The sequence below is a fragment of the Ursus arctos genome, unplaced genomic scaffold (assembly GCF_023065955.2).
Source record: "Ursus arctos isolate Adak ecotype North America unplaced genomic scaffold, UrsArc2.0 scaffold_30, whole genome shotgun sequence".
Taxonomy (NCBI): domain Eukaryota; kingdom Metazoa; phylum Chordata; class Mammalia; order Carnivora; family Ursidae; genus Ursus; species Ursus arctos.
Genome location: NW_026622986.1, coordinates 32,887,144 through 32,908,590, shown reverse-complemented (window position 1 = coordinate 32,908,590; position 21,447 = coordinate 32,887,144).

The following is a 21,447-nucleotide window of genomic DNA, read 5'->3' as shown; positions in this document are numbered from 1 at the left end:
ACCATAACAAAATGTAAAAAGAATGAAATATTGTGTTTTAGCATTCAATAACATTTTAAAAATTAGAAAACTGTAGCACATACGTATATATTTCTATAAATATATATCTTTTTTTTTTTTTTTTTTTTTTTGCTCAAGGGCACACATTCTTTCATCGCAACTTGAACGCTCATGAGTGCTTTATTATGAGCGCGAGTGGACAAGACGTTATAAAGTGTCCATATAAAACAGTTCCTACCTCGTGCTAAGGACATCTGGGAATACAATCCCTTCTCAAACAGAGGCTGCCACTGTGACAGAGACTTGTGTGACCCACCCGGGCTGCCAAGGAGCATGAGCCGAAGCCACGGGAGTCTGGGGCGTCGACTGGCCGCTGCTTGCTGCCCGCTCTCAGTGCGTGTGAAGGGCTCACGCAAACACTGAGTTCTCCATAATCTATCATGCCCGCTGCACTTTTACAAACCCAAAGCTTTCAAGCAGTTTACAACCGAATTAAAGCCAAACTCCCCAAGTACACACCAACTCTCTCCCTTTTGGTTTTAGATGTGTCGGGCATGTTCCAAGGACGTCTGAGGTCTGTGCCCGGGCTCACCGAGTGCTGCCGGGCAGTAAAGGGAGGGTCCACATCCTAGCACGCCCATTTTCAGTCGTGGGAAACAATGACAGCAATGAAGAAAATCTCTTCGCGCAGGCCTCACGCCGCACCGCCTTCATGTGAATGTCTTGAAACAGCGCTGAGACAAGAGCAGAACAATGCCGAGGCCTCCTAAAATCGGATTTGCGAGGCCAGACCTCTGTTGCCATGGCAACGAAAAACGCGGCACCCTTGCAACTCATCAAAAAATGTATTTCATTCATAGAGTATTTGCGTTTCAAGGCTGTTAGTGGAGATTAAATGAGTTCGAGCACGTGAAACACTCAGCACAGGGCCCAGCACAAAGAAAATACATAATAAATGCTACCATTATTAATGTGAAAATCCCCTTAATTCACCAAGGATTTATTGAACGCTTCTGGATGCTGCAGGTTGTTTTAGACAATGTCAGAATGAAAGACCAAGCTGTAAAATATAGACTCTGATGGAACTTGCTATCTGTGGTTAGAGACTAGATTTATAGCATGAAAAGTAGGACAGCAGAATAGGACAGAAAAACATGAAATGAGGAAGGAAAATGCCATAAAGTGTCAGCGTGTTAATGACATAATAGTATTTGCTGAGGACTTGGCTCTGTTTCCAGCACTGGGTGAACGCAGGGGGGCGCACGATCTCCTTCACTCTGGGCAACAGTCCTTCATGCGGAGAGGGAAACTGAGGGCTGCAGAGTCCTCTGGAACAACACCCGGTCAGGGGCAGAGAAGGTGTTTACTCCAGAAGTCCTCCTCAAGGCCATGGTCACTCCTACTGGGGGAGTGGTGGGCAGGGACCATTCCCTTCCAGGCTCAAAGTCTGATTTACGAGGCTGTGATGTGATTTAGAGTGAGAAATACATATTTGGGCTTCTCCCCTGTTTCCTGGTGCAGATCCTGACACCCTTGGGATTTCTTAAGTGAGGAAGGTGATGGAGATGTCTTTTGTTATGTTAATGCGGCGACTTTTGGAAGGCACCAAAGAGTGGGGCCTAGCTGCCTGGAAAAGCAATCCTGGACTGGAGGGTTTGAACCTTCAGATCCAGCACCTGCACCAACCTCCAGGAAGGAAGGAGGGGCTAGAGGGGGAACGACCTGCCAATGGCTGAAGACTTCATCAACCATGCCTGTGTAATGGAACCTTCATAAAACCCCAAAAGGACAGGGTTCAGAGAGCTTCCAGGGAACACCTGGAGATGAGGGACAGTGGCTTGCTGGGGAAGGCATGGAAGCTCCACGCCCTTCCCCCTACCTCGTGCTATGCGTCTCTTCCATCTGGCCCTCCTTGAGTTACATCCTTCATAATGAATTGGTGATCCAGGGGCACCTGGGTGGCCTTGTTGCTTAGGCAGCCAACTCTGGATTTGGGTTCAGGTCATGATCTCAGGGTCCTGGAATTAAGCCCCGTGTTGGGCTCCCTGCTCAGTAGGGAGCCTGCTTGGTGATTCTCTTTCCCTTCTCATTCTGCCCCTCCCTCTCTAAAATAAATAGATAAAATCTTAAAAAAAATAATAAACCGGCGATCCAGTAAGTAGACTGTTTCTTGGAGTTCTATGAGCCTCTCTGGCAAATTAATGGTACCTAAAGAGAGGGTTGCTGTAACCTCCGATCTATAGCCATCAGTCAGAAGCCCTGGGTCACAACATGGACTTGTAATTACTATGAAGGGTGGGGGCAGTCTTCTGCAACTGAGCCCTTAACCTGTGGGATCTGACCAGGTAGACAGTGTCAGAATTGAGTTGCATTGTCGGACACCCAGGTGGTGGTGGAAAATTGCTTGGTGGTGTAGGGGGAACCTATATAGATACCCCCACATTGGAATTAGAATCAGAATGGTAACTAGGTCTTCAACATGTCCATTTGGGATATATCAAGTGCTGAACAGTTCACCTGCCTGTGATCGCCGAGCAGGGCCTTCTGCTACAATGCCAGCCCCCTTGGGGGGGATCACGTAAGCCCACGGAAGTGAATCATGGTTGGCCTCCCTGTATTCCACACTAATAACGTTATATATATTTTGGTGTCTAATGGATGCTGTTCTCCTGCTACTGAAATTAATTTGGAACAGATGACCAGACTTCGAACATTCCCAGTGTTTGCCTCATTGGGTCTTTACTCAATATATTCACTCTGCCTTGAGAATTACAGTCCCATAGGTTGAGTGCTCTAATGCCCCTTCGACATTTGAATTCTTTCTTGACAATATTTGCCTTCTGCATAGAAAGCGATGTAATTATTAAAATCTAGGTTCATAGGAACATTACTAGTCTTCATCCCAACTATGGACATTGTTACCCACGTTCTGCCCATCATGGGTACATCGGACAAAAACGAGGTGTCATGTCAAGTGTGTGGAGTTTTGTTGTAGTTCGTCTGCTCATAGGAGCTGTTCTCAGGTTCCTGGAGGGTGCCCTGGTTTGAGGATTTCTAACCGTTCGTTCCCCTACCCCCTTGAATAAGCATCAATTTCTCAATTTCCATCTTAGACTATTAAACTCGGCTTCAGATGCTAGTTTGCCCATTTGTTGGGTGACCACTTTCCCGAGTCTCTGTCGGCACAACTGTGTAGATAATAGCCCCAGATTTTCAGGCTATTGTGAGGATTAGCAGAAACAACAAGTGTGAAATTCCTATCCCAGTGTCCAAATTACAAGTTTCTGTCTGGCCTCAGAAGCAACTCTGCTGCGTGTGGCTTTGGCTAGGACGTCGTCTGCGGAGAAGCCGACGCGAGGCCCCGGTTTATCACACCTGTCCGCTCTGGCGCTGTTGGTTTGGGGCGAGACGCGACTCTTCCCTTCAGCGTGTGCGTGCGTTCCTCGCACTTTGCGGGTGTGCTCTCACTTCGATGTCCACAAGCACCACCGTGAGTTATCTGCAGCCTCCAGATGAGGCCACTGAGTCACGGGGAGGCTCCCCACCTGCTGGAGGTCTTCTGCTGGCGCAAATCACGGAGCAGACACGAAGACGGAGCGGTCCAGCTCCAGGGCATGATTTCAATCATCACCTTCAAGCTGCCTTGTGCAAAACTGCACACTTATTTCTGTGTAACTGGTCCTGTTTTGTGTGACCCCAGCGTGTGGGTCTCTCACGGTATGTTCGGATTCTAATTCAATGCTTCTACTCCTGTCTCTAATCCCTCTCCTTTCTTAACTCAACAGCAAAACAGAATCCCCATGCCGTTCAACTTTTCCAGTAATCTTACAGTCATTAAAGATTGAAAAAAACCATACGGTGATAAGACAACTCCCCTTTATTCCTCAGCTTTGACATCCTAGGTGATTCTATAATAATATTTCAATATAAAGATACCCCCATACTCTACAATTTGTTCAATTCCGTAAGAAAAACTTAAAAACATCAATGTCCTGAGATGATTATAAAATTAAATCTCTGGCTTGTGCTTGTTATCGTTAGCACCCACCATTCTTCTATGGTTCTGCTGCCGCTTCCCCGGGGCTGGTGTTCATTGCCCTCAGGGCTTGGGAATTCCCTCTCCCCGGTGAGGCTGGGTATGGAGTCCACCTCGAGCATCTTCGATGGAGGTGCTTGGTGGCTAGCTGACACTCCTGAGCCCGGGGAAGGGGGCACCAGACTGCCCCTAGGGGCTCTGCCTGGGAGGGGGCCTTTGTGTATAAGAGAAATTTTAATATAATCCAAAGGACCTCAGCCCCTTAAGGCTCTGACGTCATTCTCACTTGGCATCCAGATAAGGGAGCTCTTGACTCCATTTTAGGAGCAGCGGACAGTTCACCAGCTTCAGTAAGTAAAATTAAAAACAGATAACTGTGCTTGGAAATTCCTCCACCCTCCCAGGCGGGTGCTGGCTTTTCCTCTTGGTCTCTCTTTCTCCAGAACTTTCTCTCTCCTCTAAACTTCAGACCAGCTCCACCCACGAACTGCTAAATCGCCACCCAAACACCATATGAATCCCGCCTTCTGTTTGTTCCTGGGTTGGCAGGGAGGTGGTTCCCGATTCTCCCACTGTGGTCGGCAGGGAGACCGCTCCTCCTGGGTGGACCATTCTTTGCTTGAAGGAATCCTGCTAAGACCCTGAGAAAAGTCAGTAACTCAGAATGTTACATGATAGGAAGTGGTGGGGGCTCAGCAGCATCCGTGGCCACAGCCCCGGGGACGCGCGGGTCACAGCGTGGGCTTCAGGATGACCGTGAGGCGTCCTGCTGTCACAGAGAATGCACCTGCTGGGCCTGGCGGAAGCTGCTAGCGAGGCTGCCAGCAGAAGTCCTCTCGGGCACAACCCCACTGCCAGCCTTGTTTCACTGCCTGTTGGTGGCTTTTCATCTCTGCTTTTAGTGCCCGAGCCCTCCCGGCTGTTAGTGGCCGAGCCCTCCCGGGTGTGCAGCCCCGCAGCGTGATGGGCCGACCTCCGAGAAAAAGGTGATGACGTTTCTGGAAATAAGCAATGCCGGTGTCAGGAGGGATTGCCCTGCAGCCACAGAACTGTCACCACTTCCTGAAGAGACACTCCCAGGCCTTCTCCGGCAGCCCCCCGATGGCCCAGGGTCTCAGTGCCATGCTGAGAGTCGAGGGTGTGCTGATCCCGCACCCCCGGTTTCCTTCCCCTCCCACTGTGGGGTGCTTCCAGCATCACTTGTAGGCACTGTGGACCTTGAGCCATGTTGTAAACTAAACGTTTGTGTTCCCCTGAATTTACATGTTGAAGCCTCACCCTCGTTGTGATGGTGGTAGGAGGTGGGGACTCCGGGAGGTGCTGAGGTCATGAGCATGCGGCCCAATGGCAGGATGGGAGTCCTTATAAAAGAAACCCCAGAGAGCCCCCTCCCCCCTTCCTCCAGGTGAGGACACAGAAGATGCGTCTGTGAACCAAAAAACGGGGTCTCATCAGACACCGAATCTGCTGGAGCCTTGATCTTGGACTTCAGCCTCCAGAGCTGTGGGGAATAGATGTCTGCTGTTCATGAGCACCCCCCAACCCCTTGGTGGCATGTTTGCTGTAGCGGCTGGAGCTAAGATAGGCCCCCAGCAGTAAAGCTGCGAGTCACAACGCGAGTCTCCATGCGGGTGGGGCACGGGTTACCTGCACTGTGCACTATTGAGGGGACAGCAGGGTAAAGAATCTGTACGTTGTTTAACTGGGCAAGGTGTCTTCCTGGTGGGAGGGGTTTGGAGATTCACGGCACGATAAAGGCACAGCTATGGCCCCAGTCTGGAGCCTGACGCAGGCTCGCTGGGGTGGGGGGTGGGGGGCCTTGGTACCTGCCTGCCCGCCTGCTTTTGCTCAGGATTTGTTCTGTTGTGCGCCTCCGTAGCACTCACACGACCCTCGCTTCCAGCCGTAATGCCCACGAGCTCTCCTTCTTCCCAGGTTTATACTAGCCCCTTCGAGGGGCAGGGGGAGTCATCAAATATTTCAGCTTATAGAATCTCTCACGGGCTGTCAGTCACAGGAGCCAGAAAAGCAAAAGCACGTGCAGAGCGATGTGAAAGAAAACAAACAATTTAGTTACCTCTTCTGCTTGGTTATTTTCAGAAAGTATCGGGAGATAATACCTCTGTGGATAATCAAGAGCCAATTTATAATCATAACGCCTGCTTAAGCAAATTAAAATAAGGGCATAAAGTATGGCAATCAGGAGAAATTTTGCTAGGGACCTATCACTGATGGATGCTTTTAAAAGAAATGTCGCTATGACAGGAATATTTCTGAATCCTGGTTGGTGTTGCGTAAACGTGGTGTTGGCTGGTCAGGTAACCTTGTCCTCAGAACTAAAGAGGAGGTGAGGATTTTCCTCTACCCTTTGGGGGTCTGGGTCTGTGGGGAATTAAACCAAAAAAAAAAAAAAACAAAAAAAAAAACCAAAGACAGCTAAACAGAGGAGCATACACATTTTATTGAATGTTAATATTCTTCGTGTATGTGGACAACTTCATTAGATAAGAGAAGCAGACCCAAGGAAGGAGACCAGCCTGAGAGCTCCTGTACCATTTGAACAAAGAGGTACACGGCAGAGACTGACAAGACAGGAGAAAAAGAGGTGGGGGCCACAGGCAATACACTGGAGATAAACGGGGAGACCACTGGGGAATTAGGGTTATTTTAGTAGGTATGTTTGCACAGGTCCGTTTCGGCATCGGTAAGCATGCTATGCTCTTTCTGGTGCCGGGAGGAAGCCTTTCTCCTGGGGAAATTTTTTTTAAGACAGTTTTTATTTTATTATTTTTTAAGGTTTTATTTATTTAGAGAGACAGAAAGAGAGTGAGAGAACACGAGTGGGGGGAAGGAGAGAAGAAGAGAGAGATTCTCAAGCAGACTCCGTGCTGAGCACGGAGCCCAACTCGGGACTTGATCTCACAACCCTGAAATCAGAACCTGAGCTGAAATCAACACTTAACTGAGGTGAAGCTCTCCTGGGGAAATTTGATGACCTCCTTTAAGTAGAAAGAAGGAGGTCAGAGATACCCTTCTGCATCCGCAAGTGACTTCAGCCTGTGGGGTCCCACCCATCCCCAGGTAGACGGTGTCAGGCTGGGTTAGATGGCAGCGCACCCGGCTGGGCTGCAGGACTGTCCCACGTGCCAGACGGCAGTGTTGCAGTGAGGTGTGGAGCCAGAGGACACAGCAGGGGAGGACTTTTCCCTTATACCAACATTAGCCCTAATCATCACCCTCTCAGATCGAAACAGAACAAAGTAAACTGGCTCTGACAGGAAGTGACACACAGCCCCAACAATGAGCTTGGGAATAAAAATTGAGGTGTATATGTCACATCTTAAAAAATGGAACCGCTCCTTTTCCAGAACGACATGTAGAACAGCTCTTTATTGTCTCCTTTGTGCCTCGCTAGTTGTTCCTTCGGGTCCCCAGGCCCCGCCATACCTCGCCGTGATCGCCATGAGTGCCTCTGCATGACGTTTTATGACAACTGAAGCACAACATCTCCTGCCCTTTGCTTCAGTAGGATTTGATCGGTCATTTATTCTAAAAATCAAACATAGGAAGTGTTTGTGACATCTTTCCTACCAATTCAATCCTATTACATTCAGAAATATTTTCCGAGCTCCCACTTTGGGTCAAGTGCGGTTCTTGAAGCCAGTGGGTAGACAGACAAGCAATCACAGCCATCACTGATGTCATCTGAGCAGGTGCCCTGTGTCCTTATGGGAAGAGTGATTTACATGCATTTGCTCCTTGGATGCTCAAAACAGCTCGAAGACAGGTGTTTATGGAGAACGAAGGAACCACCCAGTAAATGCCTAGTCCTGCTTTTGGACAAACAACTGTTTGGTTGTGCATCTTCTCATTTTACCCACTGCCCAAGTCCCCGCTCTGTATTTTTGGGGACTCAGTGGGACACAGGGTTCAGCATCAGACTCTGGGGAAAAGATATGTGCTGTGTGCTCTCTGCCTTCCGTGGCTTGCAACTCTTTGGCAAGGGTGAATATATGCATGCTTAAAAATATGTTTGTAATTACTTGCTGCAGTGTATGCTAAGTCATTAATGAGGAAGCCGGGGGCAAAGACACAATGCTCCAACCGTTCAGAGGAGAGTGACAGCAGCGGCAGAGAGCGGGAGCACTTGGGAGAAGGTGGGACGTGGGCCGCCCTTGAAAGGAAGGGCGTTGTTCAGGGACTCTGAGGCCAGTCCACTTGTTAACTACAACTGAGCCCTGTGGATATGTGAAGAATCTTTTCATTGTCATGTCCTTCAAGGTCCCCCAAGGTCACCACCCATCCCACGTCAACTGATTTGGGAATTACAGGACAACATCCTTTATGAGCAAAGAATTTGTTCCAAATTGCCTTTCTCTTATTTTATTGATTATACTTTTACAGCCACCAAGTTGTAAGCACTGCTCAACATCCCCAGTGAAAAGCACAAGAACGTTCACTTACTTAGCACGGAAGGAGGGTGGAGGGCACGTGCTAGAACACAGATGGTAAACTGCCTTAGTTTGTGATGAAGGTCACTGCACCCTAAATAAATCAGTGACTGATCTTCTGTAGGGAAAGGGTGAACGTATTTGGAATAGCATGGCATGAGATATCCACGGGAAAACTTGAAGCAGTTTTGAAGTCTGTGAAGTCATGGGTTGTAGTGTGGGAACATGTGATCCATCCAGAAAGCATCCCACTGAAAATGGGGTGGGGAAGGGGTGAAGTCGAGGAGGACCTACAGCGGGGACCTGGGGGCTTCACCGAGGGTCAGAGATGGCAGTCCTTATGGAGTGTGGCAGAATTGCTCATGAAACACGTGAAGGGTTTCTCAGACAGCAGCCTTAGAAATCAGAGAATTGTAGAATTTTAGGGACAGGATAGGACATGAGACCAGGGGAGCACAGCAAACTAGAACCCACTGTCTTGCAGTCAGTGTGGGACTCCCCCATCAGAAAGGCAGAAAGACTGAGGACTGCGTTAGGGACAGCAAAGCATTTGGAGGGCCATTTGGGGACGGAGGAAATGAAAGCAGGTTGACGATGTTGCCTGAAGCATTTGGGTCAAAGATAAGACCCCACCTCAAGACACAGAGGGAGTCACTGGGGGGTGTACGGCCTCGTCCAGTTCAGTCTGTATGGGAGATTCCCATTTTCTCAAACCCTAGAGTACTCTCTATGGGTGTCAAGATTTGGGGCGCATAATCCCGTACTAGACTCTGTCACTTCAGTGTTCTGTTTTTCTCCTAACGTCACACGACATTGGCCGGTGCCCTGGGAGAGTTGCTTAGCTTTTTGGACAGCTCCGTTTAACCGATCCTCCGTTCCATCCTCACTACCCCTCTGTGAGGTATGCAGAGCAGGTGTTTTCAGATACAAGTACCACGGGAAGTGGAGGCCAGTGGCCAGCAGGGACAGAGAACAGAGAACAAGCAGCCCAGCCACTCAGCTCCTGACAGTCTCCACTGAACACTCACTAGAAAACGGACCCATCCACAAAATAAGATTCTTCCTTAATACCAATTTTATGAACGAAGGCGTTCACTTGTTGTCAGCCCTATTGGTCTTCAGTATTTCATTTGTGATGTAAGAACTACAGCTCTTAAATCATGAGTATGTTTTTCGAGGACATCTAGCACTTCCTTCTCATTGGTTAGCCTTTCAAGTTCGGAAGGTGGTAGTTAGAGATAAATAACACAGAGGATGGAAATGAGAGCCTCATCCAGCCCTCTGAAATTAGAACTGGAAACATTTTGTCGAGTCGATATCGCTGCCAATGAATTATAGCTCTCAGTGGGATTTTTAAAACTTGCTTCTCCGGTCCGATTTTAAATACCTTGGTAAATACGCTCGTGCCTCCTCCCTAGAGAGATTATTATTTAATGTAACGGTGCCCACTCTCACGAGGTTCTCGGGCAGAGGGTACGGGCGTTCTTTTTCAATTGTATTTCCACACGTGTGTGCTAATACTACCCTAAACATTCCCTCCCCCAGTGTGTCTTCCTCCAGAGCCTCTCTCGTGGCCATTTCCTCGCTGCCGCACATTTGCATCATTGCTGTTTTTTTCTCTCTCTACCTCTCTTTTCCCGTAATCACTCTGGATGTTCGTTCTTTGATTCCCGGCTCCGTGGTCCGCCTGCTGTTGCTGGGCACTCATGCTTATTCCGGGTTTTGAGCATGCGATTTTGAGGGAGGTGCAATTTCTGTATGTCCTCGACTTCAAGTCCCGCTCCTCAGGGCCGTCCAGTTGTCACGTCACACCGAGAGCCTGTGCTAATGAGTTTTTGGTGGCTGTTCCAATGAATGGCCAACATACCCGGATCTACCGCTTTATCCCAAGGTGGGTCTACACGTCGCTAATGACAGAGAAAAGGAAAAAAGAAATAAAGGCTCTCCAGTCTTAAAAAAATTATCTGCAAACGTAACCTGCGACTTTCAGATGGTATAGACTTTTAAGCAATGTTAACGAAAACCCAGTTGCAGCTCAGTGTCAGAACTGACAGGGGTCTCGTGACACTGGGTTTAGTCTGGGCTGGAATGCCATTCTGTTGTTATTGCAAGGCACAGTTTGAAGGCGGTGAGGCTCGACATCCTACATTCTGATTCTGTTTTCACCCACTTTCTCTTCCAGCTCACCGAGCCCCACACGCCCCTGAAGAAGAGAAGCCAGTGAACGAATGCACACCGACTTGCGTGTAGTTGCTTTGCTTTGGGGACAGGACTCGTGAAAACGGATGCAGAATAAAGCATTTTGGTTACCAGGGAGGTGCATTTCACGGCAACGGATTAGGCTGATACCATAATGGATACGCTGAACCTGGACTCGCAAAGTTCTGAGAGCCTCCCTCCAGGTATGGGGGTCAGGCATCTGTTCTCAGCGGTTGTTCATTTACGTCGTGAGGCTGCTGGCTTAAAGAGTTCCATCTAGACATGCGCTGGCACCAAGTCCAAGTGATGACGAGCTCTTAGACCAGGATGCTTCCTCCAGCTCTTTCTCTTGGAGGGTTTGTTCCTTTGTGGCATCCAGCCTCCACTTGGCAACATCCTTGGCATCCGTCTCAGTCTGCATGGACTGCCGTAAAAAATGCCCCAGATGGGGCTGCTGTCCTCAGGGAGATTACAGACGGGTGGGGGAGAGAAACAGACCTGGCGTGTCCATGCTGCAGGGCTCACAATCCATGAGTCAAGTGTGGGCCGTTTGCTGTGCAGCTTAGGAAAGGGACTCTGGTTCAGCAGGCGACTGAGTCAGGGAAGCCAACTTCAGGGAAGGTCTTTGTCTCCTTGAAGAGGCTGAAATGGATGGCGCCCAGATGCTCTGGGGTGGGAGGATCCAAGACTCAACCTAAGAAAGGGGAGGAGAAATCCCACTGTGCTCCCAGAATGCAGGAACCGGGCAGGAGGTGAGAGGGCTTACTCTCTAGCACCGGGTCAGGGACTGAGCTGGTGTCCACGGCTCCAAGCTGCCGTCCGTCCACTGCTCCGTGATGCCGGGCTGAGGCCCTGCAAACCCGTTCCTGCTGGGCCAGCTGGCCTCAGGGTAGCCTCCACTGCAGGGAGACACCAAGCTAGCTCCTTCCTCTGCTCCCTGTGGGCCTGCATGGTCTTTCCTCCTGAGTGTCCGCCCGGCTTGACTCCTTTCTGCAGGAATGGCTGGATTCAGTGGGCCTTTTTCCAAAACTCGCAGGAGCGGCTGCATCAGGCTTTCCCAGGGACGCTGGCACCAGCTCTCCCGGGGCCCCTCCTCAAAGCTCAGGGTCACTGGGAGCACTGATGCAGTGGCTCCCCCCTCCTCAGGGGTCCATGAGTTTCAGCTCCTTGGGGCCGCCTCAAGCACCTGAAATTCAGCCAGCTCTTCTCTTCCCTGCAGCCCAGCAGTGGTGGCTCCCGCTGCACTTGCGCCCCGTGGACACAGCCTTGCCCTTCCCACTTGCTTCCTTCACAGCTGATGCCTACTTAACAATGACATCATTCTTCCGTGTTGGAATTACGTGTGTTTCTGTCTCCTTTTTGATACACTCATCAACAAACGCGGTATCTATGGTAATTCTTTCTGACTTTCCCCATGCATCATCTACCATCATTTGTTCTGTCGTACCTGCTCGTAAACACGTCTGTGAAGCTGATACCCACCGATCTGAATGTCTGTGCCATGCTCATGGCGTGGATATAGCCATCCTCCCCGTGACGGGCCTGAGCGAGTCGCTCACAGTCACTCGGTTACATTTGCTCATTTCCGAGTGGACATTTAGAGATGGGTGTGCGCACTACCTAGGTTTGGCCGGTTCGGAGCAATTCCTGTATTTCGATGCTTTGACACAAACACTCCTTAACTCCACGTTCTGTCTGCAAAGAATTATTTGGTGACTCATTTGTAATCAGCCAACAGCACAGTCATGAAAAAAGAGGATTAACTGACAGATTTCTAAATGTTTTTAGTGTTCTGATTTTGACCGCTTCTATTGCCTGAAGTGTCATTTTGTTTCCCTAATAAGCAGGTTTCTACATGGATGTAAGTTGTTTCCTTAAAAAGCACTTTCCTTGAACATGAGAGATGGTGGAAATGTGAGTAATTCATGACATGCAAAAAATGATTACTTATCACTTTGCCAATATAAAAGGTTCCACTGAAATCAATCTCACTTAAGCCATTATTTCACTTATGTCCACCTCAATCCATTTTTCTGTTGCCTTCCATTTATTTCCACAAACCCGCTTCACTTCCGTTATTTCAAACTATATGTTTTACAGATATTTTTGAAAATACATTTTCCCAAATTCCCACTTTATGCCTTATTTAATATTATAATCTGAAATCAGTTAGACATTATTGATTTCACTCTCTTGGTAAATGAAATATCAATTAATATGTGAGTAGGGATTGTTAAATTACCATAAATTGTGAAAAATAGGGAAAAACTATTCTCAAAGTCTCAAAACTGAAAACTTAACGTAGTGGCAGTACAGATCTAAGTTGAATTGATAAAAAATAGAGCTGGTCTATTTTATACTCAGCATTTCCTGCTATGTTATATCATGGGTGCTCATACAAGAAAATATTGCAATTTCTTCCTCTGGAAAGAAAGAGTTGATTGTCCAACTCTTGAGTTCATCTCAGGTCATGATCTCAGGGTCGTGGGATGGCGAGACCGAGCAGCACTCAGGAGGGACTCTGCTTGAGATTCTCCTCTCCCTCCCCCTCTGTCCCTCCTCTGCTCGCACTTTTCCTCCCTCTAAAAATAAATAGATCTTTTTAAAAAAGAACAAAAGAGATAAAAGAATTTGATAAAGTGTAAATAATTGGTGAGAATTCCCAAATCACTCAATTTTGGTGTGGACCTCAAATGGCGATTATATCTTAAAAATTTCATAGATCTGTTTTTAAAAAGTAGTTTAAGGTTTGCAGAAATATTGAGTGGAAAGAACAGGCATATGTGTATATATATACCTGCACAGGTTCCCCCGGTATTATCTAGTATTAGTGAGGTATATCTGTTACAATTGATGAGCCAATATTGACACATGATTATTAACCAAGGTCTGTAATTTACTTTAGGGTTGACTCTTGGTGTTCTATAGTCCGTGGGTCTTAGTAAGTGCATAAGGGAATGCGCTACTAATACTGCATCATACAGGATGGGCTCCATATTCTAAATATCCCCGTGTTCTACCTGCTCACGCATGCCTTGCTGAATAATGTTCCACCGTATGGATGTCTTACTTTTTTAATCCATTCATCTATTGTAGGACATTTGGGTCGCTTCCAAGTTTGGGGAATTATGCGTAACACTACTATAAACATTCCAGGTTTTTATGTGGATATAAGTTTTCAGCTTTTTGGATAAACACCAGGGAGCACGATTGCTGGATCATACATGGTCAGAGCATGTTTAGTTTCGCAAGAACTTGGCAAACCGTCTCCCAAAGTGACTGAGCCATTTTGCGTTCTTGTCCGCCATCAGCAAGAGTTCCTGTTGCTTCACATCCTCATCAGCATTTGGTGTTGTCAGTTTTTTGGATTTTGGCCATTCTAATAGCCAACTAGTGGTATCTCATTGTTGCTCAGTTTGCAATCTCCTAATGATGAAAATGCCGAACATCTTTTCATATGTTTATTTGCCATCTGTGTATCTTTCGTGAGGTGTCTATTCAGATCTTTTGCCCATTTTTTAACTGGGTTGCTTAAGTGAGTTCTTACTGTTGAATTTTAAGACTTCTTTGTGTATTTTGGATACTAATCCTTAATTACATATTAAAATGTAATCTTTTACATTTTTTTACATTTACTTTTTTACACTTTTTTATATTTACTTTTACATTTGCATTTTTCATTTTACAAAGATTTTCTTCCAGTCTGTGTCTTGTCTTTTTATCAGGAGAAGGAAAATATAGTGATGAGAATAGAACAACACATGTAATTATGTACTATATATAATTGTATATCTGTATCTATATCTGCCTATCTATCTATCTATATCTTCTCTTTGCTAGAAGCTTATCCCACTTGTGAGAGCAGCACTCAGGAACTCCGGCTCTTCCTCGAGCTGCCCTGTTCTGTCTCATCATGCCGACATCTCTCAGTCATTCTTCACTCAATTCCTTCTACACGTGGAGTCAAGCTTGTCTTGAGTGTTGCTGATGTTTCTCTTCTCTATTTCAGATCGCTGCGTTTCCGTATGCTCACCCTCTCACTTCCTTGTCTCCTGTCGTAGAGGAGTATTTTCCATGTTTCCTCCAAGAACTTTACTCCATCTTCAGAATCTCTATCCACCAGCTAGTTCCTCTTTTGTGCTTAATTTTTTCTTCATTTTGTCTTCTCTCTCCTATAAAAAAGAAGACGAAATCTTCTCTTGACCTCACTAATCATTCAATAGAACAAACTCTCTTCAATGTCGAACTCCCTAACAGGCCTGTGCCTACTCCTTCTATCTATAATTTGTCTCGTTCCGTAGTGCTGCTAAAACCACTTATCCTCCCTTATCAAGGCTCACCTTCTGTTCACCAAATCAAGCAGTCCCGTTGTCTTTGAACTTGGGCAACATTTGACATTATTAGACATGTTTTGGTCCCCATATCCTTCTGGATATCTATCCTTCTTAAAGCTTCTATCAAAATACATATTTTCCTGATTTTCCTCCATTTGTATTGCTCCCTAAGGCTTTCTTTCTCTAGACTTTTTTTTTTTTTCAAAGAGAGAGAGAGAGAGCACTCAAGCAGGGTTGGGGGGTGGCTGGAGGGAGAGAGAGAATCCCAAGCAGACTCCCTGCTGAGTGTAGAGCCCCAATAGGAGCTCGATCTCACGACCCTGAGATCCTGACCTGAGCTGAAATCAAGAGTTGGATGCTTAACGGACTGAGCCACCCAGGCGCTCCTCTTTCTCTAGACCATTAATATAAGGTTTTAAAATTTTTTTGACTTCTGCTGCCTTTTGCCCTCTCTCTTTCAACCTTCTCTCCTGACCTTGGCATAACTTTCCAGCAAAAGACGTTAGTTAGCCCTTTTCCATCGACAAGTCTCCAGTACAATTTTCCAGCTTTGGGCTCTCTTGAGCCCACCTCCTTTGGTCGTTTTGGCATCAACTCCAGCATGACCTGCTTGCACTCTAAGATTCATGAGGGCCCAAATCAAACTTTCCTCCAGAATCCACTCCTCATGCCCCTGACTTTCCTGCTTCTACTAATGGTCCCACTATTTCCCAGGATGCAGCCTTAATACGTTCATGCATCTTTGAATTTGTCCTTCACAATCAGCTGTTCCATTGGATTGCTTCAGAGTCTAACAGTCCCATCAGCCTTCAAGCTGAATGCAATTTGTTTCTGGCCTTGGAAACCTTCATAATACTGGGATTCCAGTCTGTATTATTTTCTCTGCAGTTTTGAAAAAGAGATCTCCATTCCTATGTTATAAGCTATCCTAATGAATGTGCAGCATCTTAATTCTTTCGTATCAACACAGTGCTCACTACAGTAAGCGTATACGGCCTGTGCTCAAATATCATTTGCTAAATTAAGTGCAGTTGAACTTCCCTTGATTCCTTTCATCACCTCTCCTCTGTAATTGGAATCCCAGATACCAAAATTCTCGCATTTATCGAATTTCATGTTTTTAACTTTCAAATCTTAATTAAGTGGTGCATAATGTCTTGTAATCAACTAGGATATTAACAAAAGTTGGCAACTTGCCACCATATTTGGCATTTTGAACTATGTGGCAGAAATGAAAACCAACCAACCAACCCAACCCTATCATTATTAAAGCAAAAGCAATGTGCTATGGACTTACTCCCTTGTGTGGTTAAGAAGGCATTTTCACTGAACTTTCCCTAGTTTAGTCTTCTCAGACTTTCTGAGAAAGTGCCCTCAAGGCAGAGAATTCTCCTGCTTGTGTTCAGTGCAGGCTGGCTGCCCTTGAAATAATCATGTGCGACTAGGTAATGTGCTTTAACAATTATGGCATTTAAAGCATTTTGGTCTGTTTGGTTTTGTTGTTGGATATGTTAAAAGACTTACAAAATCTAGTCATGGCTTAGTTCCATGCCAAGGCATTCTGGCAGAAAAGACACACAGGGATATGTGCTAGGACCTATGCTATTCCAGAGAGAAGTGACATGGAAGCCATGCTCTGATCTGGGCCATGTGCTCCTTTCCAGTGGCCAAGGGCACTTAACAACAGTAAGGGCCGGTGACCATCTCTGGCTGCTGGGTGTTGGCTTACTGCCGAGGGAGTCGCCCCAGGGAGCAATGTTTCATAGACAGTAGGTATAATGAGGAGACCCTCCAGAACTCCCACATCCAAGTCACAAACTGGTGGCTCCCAGGCCAGGCTCAGCAGCGATTTTTGGCTTCACGGTGTTGGCTCAAGCAGTGTTTTTCACATTGTTGGCCCAAACAGAGTTTTAAATCTTGGCTGGACACTGACGTTTAAAAACTCATGAGATTTCACATAGAGCTATGAATTTCTGGCTTCTTGGTATCTGGCCTCCATACTCACATAGAATTGGCTGGAATGACGAGTGTTCAACCCTTTCATGATGGGCTGATTCTCTGTCTTTCCAGCCATCCCTGTCACTGAGCCAGACCACCTCCTCTCCAACACCCTACACTTTATCCAGCGAGGTAAACCATGTGGGTGGCACAGGTCCTGCTGGTGTGGAAGGCTGACCCTAGGAATCACTTGGGAATTGCCACAACATCGCAAGTCGAGTCTTGTTCATCAGAAAGGACAGGTGCATTTTCAGGATAAGGGGAAAAACCCAATTTGAATGGGATAATAACCAACTGTCACTAAATTAAAAGGAGCAACCACTTACTCTCTGACTTGAGAGTCAAGGAAACATTCTTATGCCACAATACATACCTGCCACCTGCTTGCCTTGGTTTGCTATTCCTTATAGTTACGAACATTTTAAACAAAGACAGTTACGTCATCCTTTCAGCCTTCACTTCTATCAGATTCACAGGCAAGGAAGAAAGTGCACGGTCTTAGAAATACAATGTAGCATTTTTTCCAGTTTTATTATTTGATTTATTCACTCTAAATATGCATTTGAAGGTACTTAGTATGAATATTATCTCCTATATGACCGACATTATCTATGGTGTGTTTTCAATTATTTTAGACCATTTGCTCTTAAGGAGCTCTCACAAACAAAAACAGAACAAAATGTTCTTAAAAATCATTAAACTTACTGATGTTTTTCTGAAGTTCAATAGCACACATTTACTCTAAAGATTGAATTTGGAGCATGAGGTCAATTTAGTGTTTCCTGAAACGGTTTTGAGTAGAACACTAGTGCCACGTTCTTCTTTTCAAACCACTTTATGGAGATGTAATTGATATGCAAAAAGTGCATGTGTTTAATGTATGCGATTTGAAAACTTTGGACTTATGCATATACCCATGAAACCATCACCCCATCCTGCACAATCTCACTTACATGTGGAGCCTAAAATAGTCAATCATGTCGAAGCAGAGAGGAGAAGGATAGTTGCTGGATATCGGAGGGTGGTGAGAATGGGGAGTTAATGTTCAGTGGGTATAGAGCTTCCGTTATGCAACACGAGTTAGCTCTAGAGACCTGCTGTACAACATAGAGCCTATGGTGAATGACACTGTGCTGTGCGTTTGAAAATTTGGTAAGAAGATAGATCTCACATTGCTGATTTCTCATCTATAAAGCAGGAATTGTTCCAGTTGTGTTACCAAGTTAGAGCCAGGTGTAAATCATGTTTCTATAATGATCCACACAGAGTAGGCACTGAAAAAAAGAAAACCTGGTGGTTTCCGCCCTCCTAATTATTATTGTCAAGATCATTATTGAAAAGCAGATACAGGAACTTAGAGGGATGGGGCACTAACAAGTGAACTCAGATCTCCTCAAATGCTTTTGGAATCTAGACATAAGGGGAGTAACAACACATGCGTACAAACAAATAAATTTTAAAGCCACACGGATCAATACAGTTTTACAGGGGATGAGCTATGGGAAGAGTGTGGTCCAGCAAGGGGGAACCAAGCAGGATGGAGGCACGGCAAGTGACAGGGTGAGGGTGGGTTTGGACAGGGGTCTCTCCTGGCAGCAGCTGGTCCCCTTCCCAGAGCCTGGTTCCCAAAACGTGTTCAACGGAAGATTGTTGACTGAATGAAGACTGAAGCTGTGGCTGTGGAGGACAGAGAAAGAATAAACATGAGGGGCGCCTGGGTGGCACAGCGGTTAAGCGCCTGCCTTCGGCTCAGGGCGTGATCCTGGCGTTCTGGGATCGAGCCCCACATCAGGCTCCTCCGCTGGGAGCCTGCTTCTTCCTCTCCCACTCCCCCTGCTTGTGTTCCCTCTCTCGCTGGCTGTCTCTATCTCTGTTGAATAAATAAATAAAATCTTCTAAAAAAAAAAAAAAGAAAGAAAGAATAAACATGAAGATCCCAGAGTAGAAAGTGACTTTCTTCACATTTTTCTGAAGATGGACTTTGATTATCTTATAGGAAAGTTTCCTAAAAGCTCATGATGGAAAACTGAGAAATTCTCTTTAAATTGGGTGCCAGACTCTTCAAATATCCTCCAAAGTAATGTTTTCTGTATCTTAACACTCTCTCCATTCTGATTTATGAAAACAGACAGTGACAGATGGAGAAGCTGAGCAGCCGTGAGGGTCCTGGCCTCACAATGGCCTCATTTTCTAACAGAGATTAGCAAGGGCCGAGAGCATCCCTCTTCTTCTCAGTGATGTACAGCACAGTGGGAAACTCAATTACAGAGTCTTCGGTACTTTGGTATTCAGGAGTTTCAAGAGTATAAGGTGCAAGTGTCTGACCAGATCTTCTTGGAAGAGAAAGAAAATGCTCACCAGCTTGACTGACCCAGATAGAAGCCTACAGACTGAAGTAAATTGAGGCATTGGCTCAGTAGATGGACTGAATGGAAAGAGAGAAGGTAGATACAGACTGGTGCTGTTCCTCACACCCCCATCACCAACACAGAAAGGGGCACAAAACTTCAAGGCCTCAGCCATGGGGAAAATGTACAGCTTTTTTTTTAAGGTATAATTTCTTGTATCTTTCCATGGGGCAGAAATCACATTTATAGGTCTGCAGTGTATCTGCAATCAACGGCTCATGTTACTCTCAGATGTCTCAGCATTGCTGTGGCACCAAATCACCTGCCACGGCTTTTACTGCTTTACTGAGTCCAGCGCTGTGCACATCATTCCTGGCTTATTCTGCGGGGCTTTAACGCTTTCCCTGAAGACTTCTGCTTTTTCTCTGCGATTGGAAATGCTGATTTTATTTTCCAGAAACTGCCATGGAAGATCTCACTCCTGATCCTATTTTGGATTGCTTCCTGTGATGTCTTCTGAAGGCTCTTTCCTCCCCTTCACGCCCAGAGAGCACCGCCCAGCTCATGTCTGCTGAGTGCGGCACATGACGGTGTGTGTGTGCTTTGGAACCAAAGCAGGTGTGGGAAGTTTGATTCGCTCCTGTGGTGAGTTTCAATCTGAATTTTTTTAAGTGGCCTGTATTTAAAAAGCTACTTATTAAATGTGACAGGGAGTACACTGTCAAAGAAAGATATTAACACGGTACATCTTGTCGTCAACACCGCCAATTCAAATAGTCATCTGGTTATGAAACAAATCCCAGCTGAGAGGCTCCAGGAACAACTACCTGGACATGACCTTGCTGGTAATTACATCGTAGAATACACTTACCTCAAAAACATGTAATCATGTAATTACAAGGCGAACCAGTGCAATCGTGATATCTAACGACGTGCAGTGATCTTGGATGATAAGCCAGTTAGTGTTCGCATCAGAATTGTTAAAATTGTTCTGAAACTTTCTGAATGAACAAGTTGCCTGCCTTCAGCTGGTCACAGGAGTATTTGTTCATGTCATCATGAACTTCGTTAACATGGGAAGAGAGACATGACACCCGGGCCTTTACGCATGTGCCTTCACGTCTGCCAACTGCCCACTTAGATGAAACAGGTGTGCACATGAAAAGTGCGGCCCCACCATAGGGCGCCTGCCTGACAGTTTTCACCCCAAATGTCTCCTCAGAGACCTGCTGAATATTTCCTGAAAGCCGGTTCGCTCAGTGTCTGGGGATGGAAAAGGATCTTTGCTCCTTGGCTTGTATTCTGGGTGCGCAATCACCTTGCTCGTTCTCCTCTTTCCAAACACATCATGGCTCACTTTTCTCTTCACCTTCCTTCACAGCCTGCTCATGACAAAAACATGCACTCCACCTTCTGAGTCTCTGGACCTGCAGGGGACTGTATTGTTGGCATATGGGGAAGGAAGGCAGGGAGCTGCCCCAGCATCCAGGCTGGCATTATGGGTCACGTGCGGTAGCAAGAAATAATTAACGGCTATTCTGTGCCAACCCCAGTGGTTGACTCATGGGTTGTGAGCCTGGAAAGTGAGGGACAATTCTGGGAAAAAAATGACAAGACATAACGTCCTGCTCAAAACATAGGACCTTCCAGATGTTAAAAATTAGTAGTCATTGTCACTATGCTGAGAGAACAGTACAGAATAATTCAGATCAAAGTGACCAATATTGGCTTTTATTTGCAAATTGTTGAAGCAGTTACTAGTTGGGAATTAGTTTATGCAGGTGACCGACTGATTTGAGCCAATTAAGGGGACTTTTATATGGGGTGAGAACTAATAGCTAAACTCTCTGCTGATTATATATATTATCTTGTTAAATCCTTAAAAAAACATAATAAGTAAGAATTATTGCATCCCTTATAGATAGGCAAAAGGAGCATTGTGTCATTTGCTCAATAAAGTCCAGCTAATACACTGAGAAGCCAGGAGTCAAATTTGGGTCAACCTTTACTGTTTGCTGCTCTTGACCATCGTACTTGACATGCGGTCAGAGAACGGCAGCGATTTGCTAACGAGAGAAGGC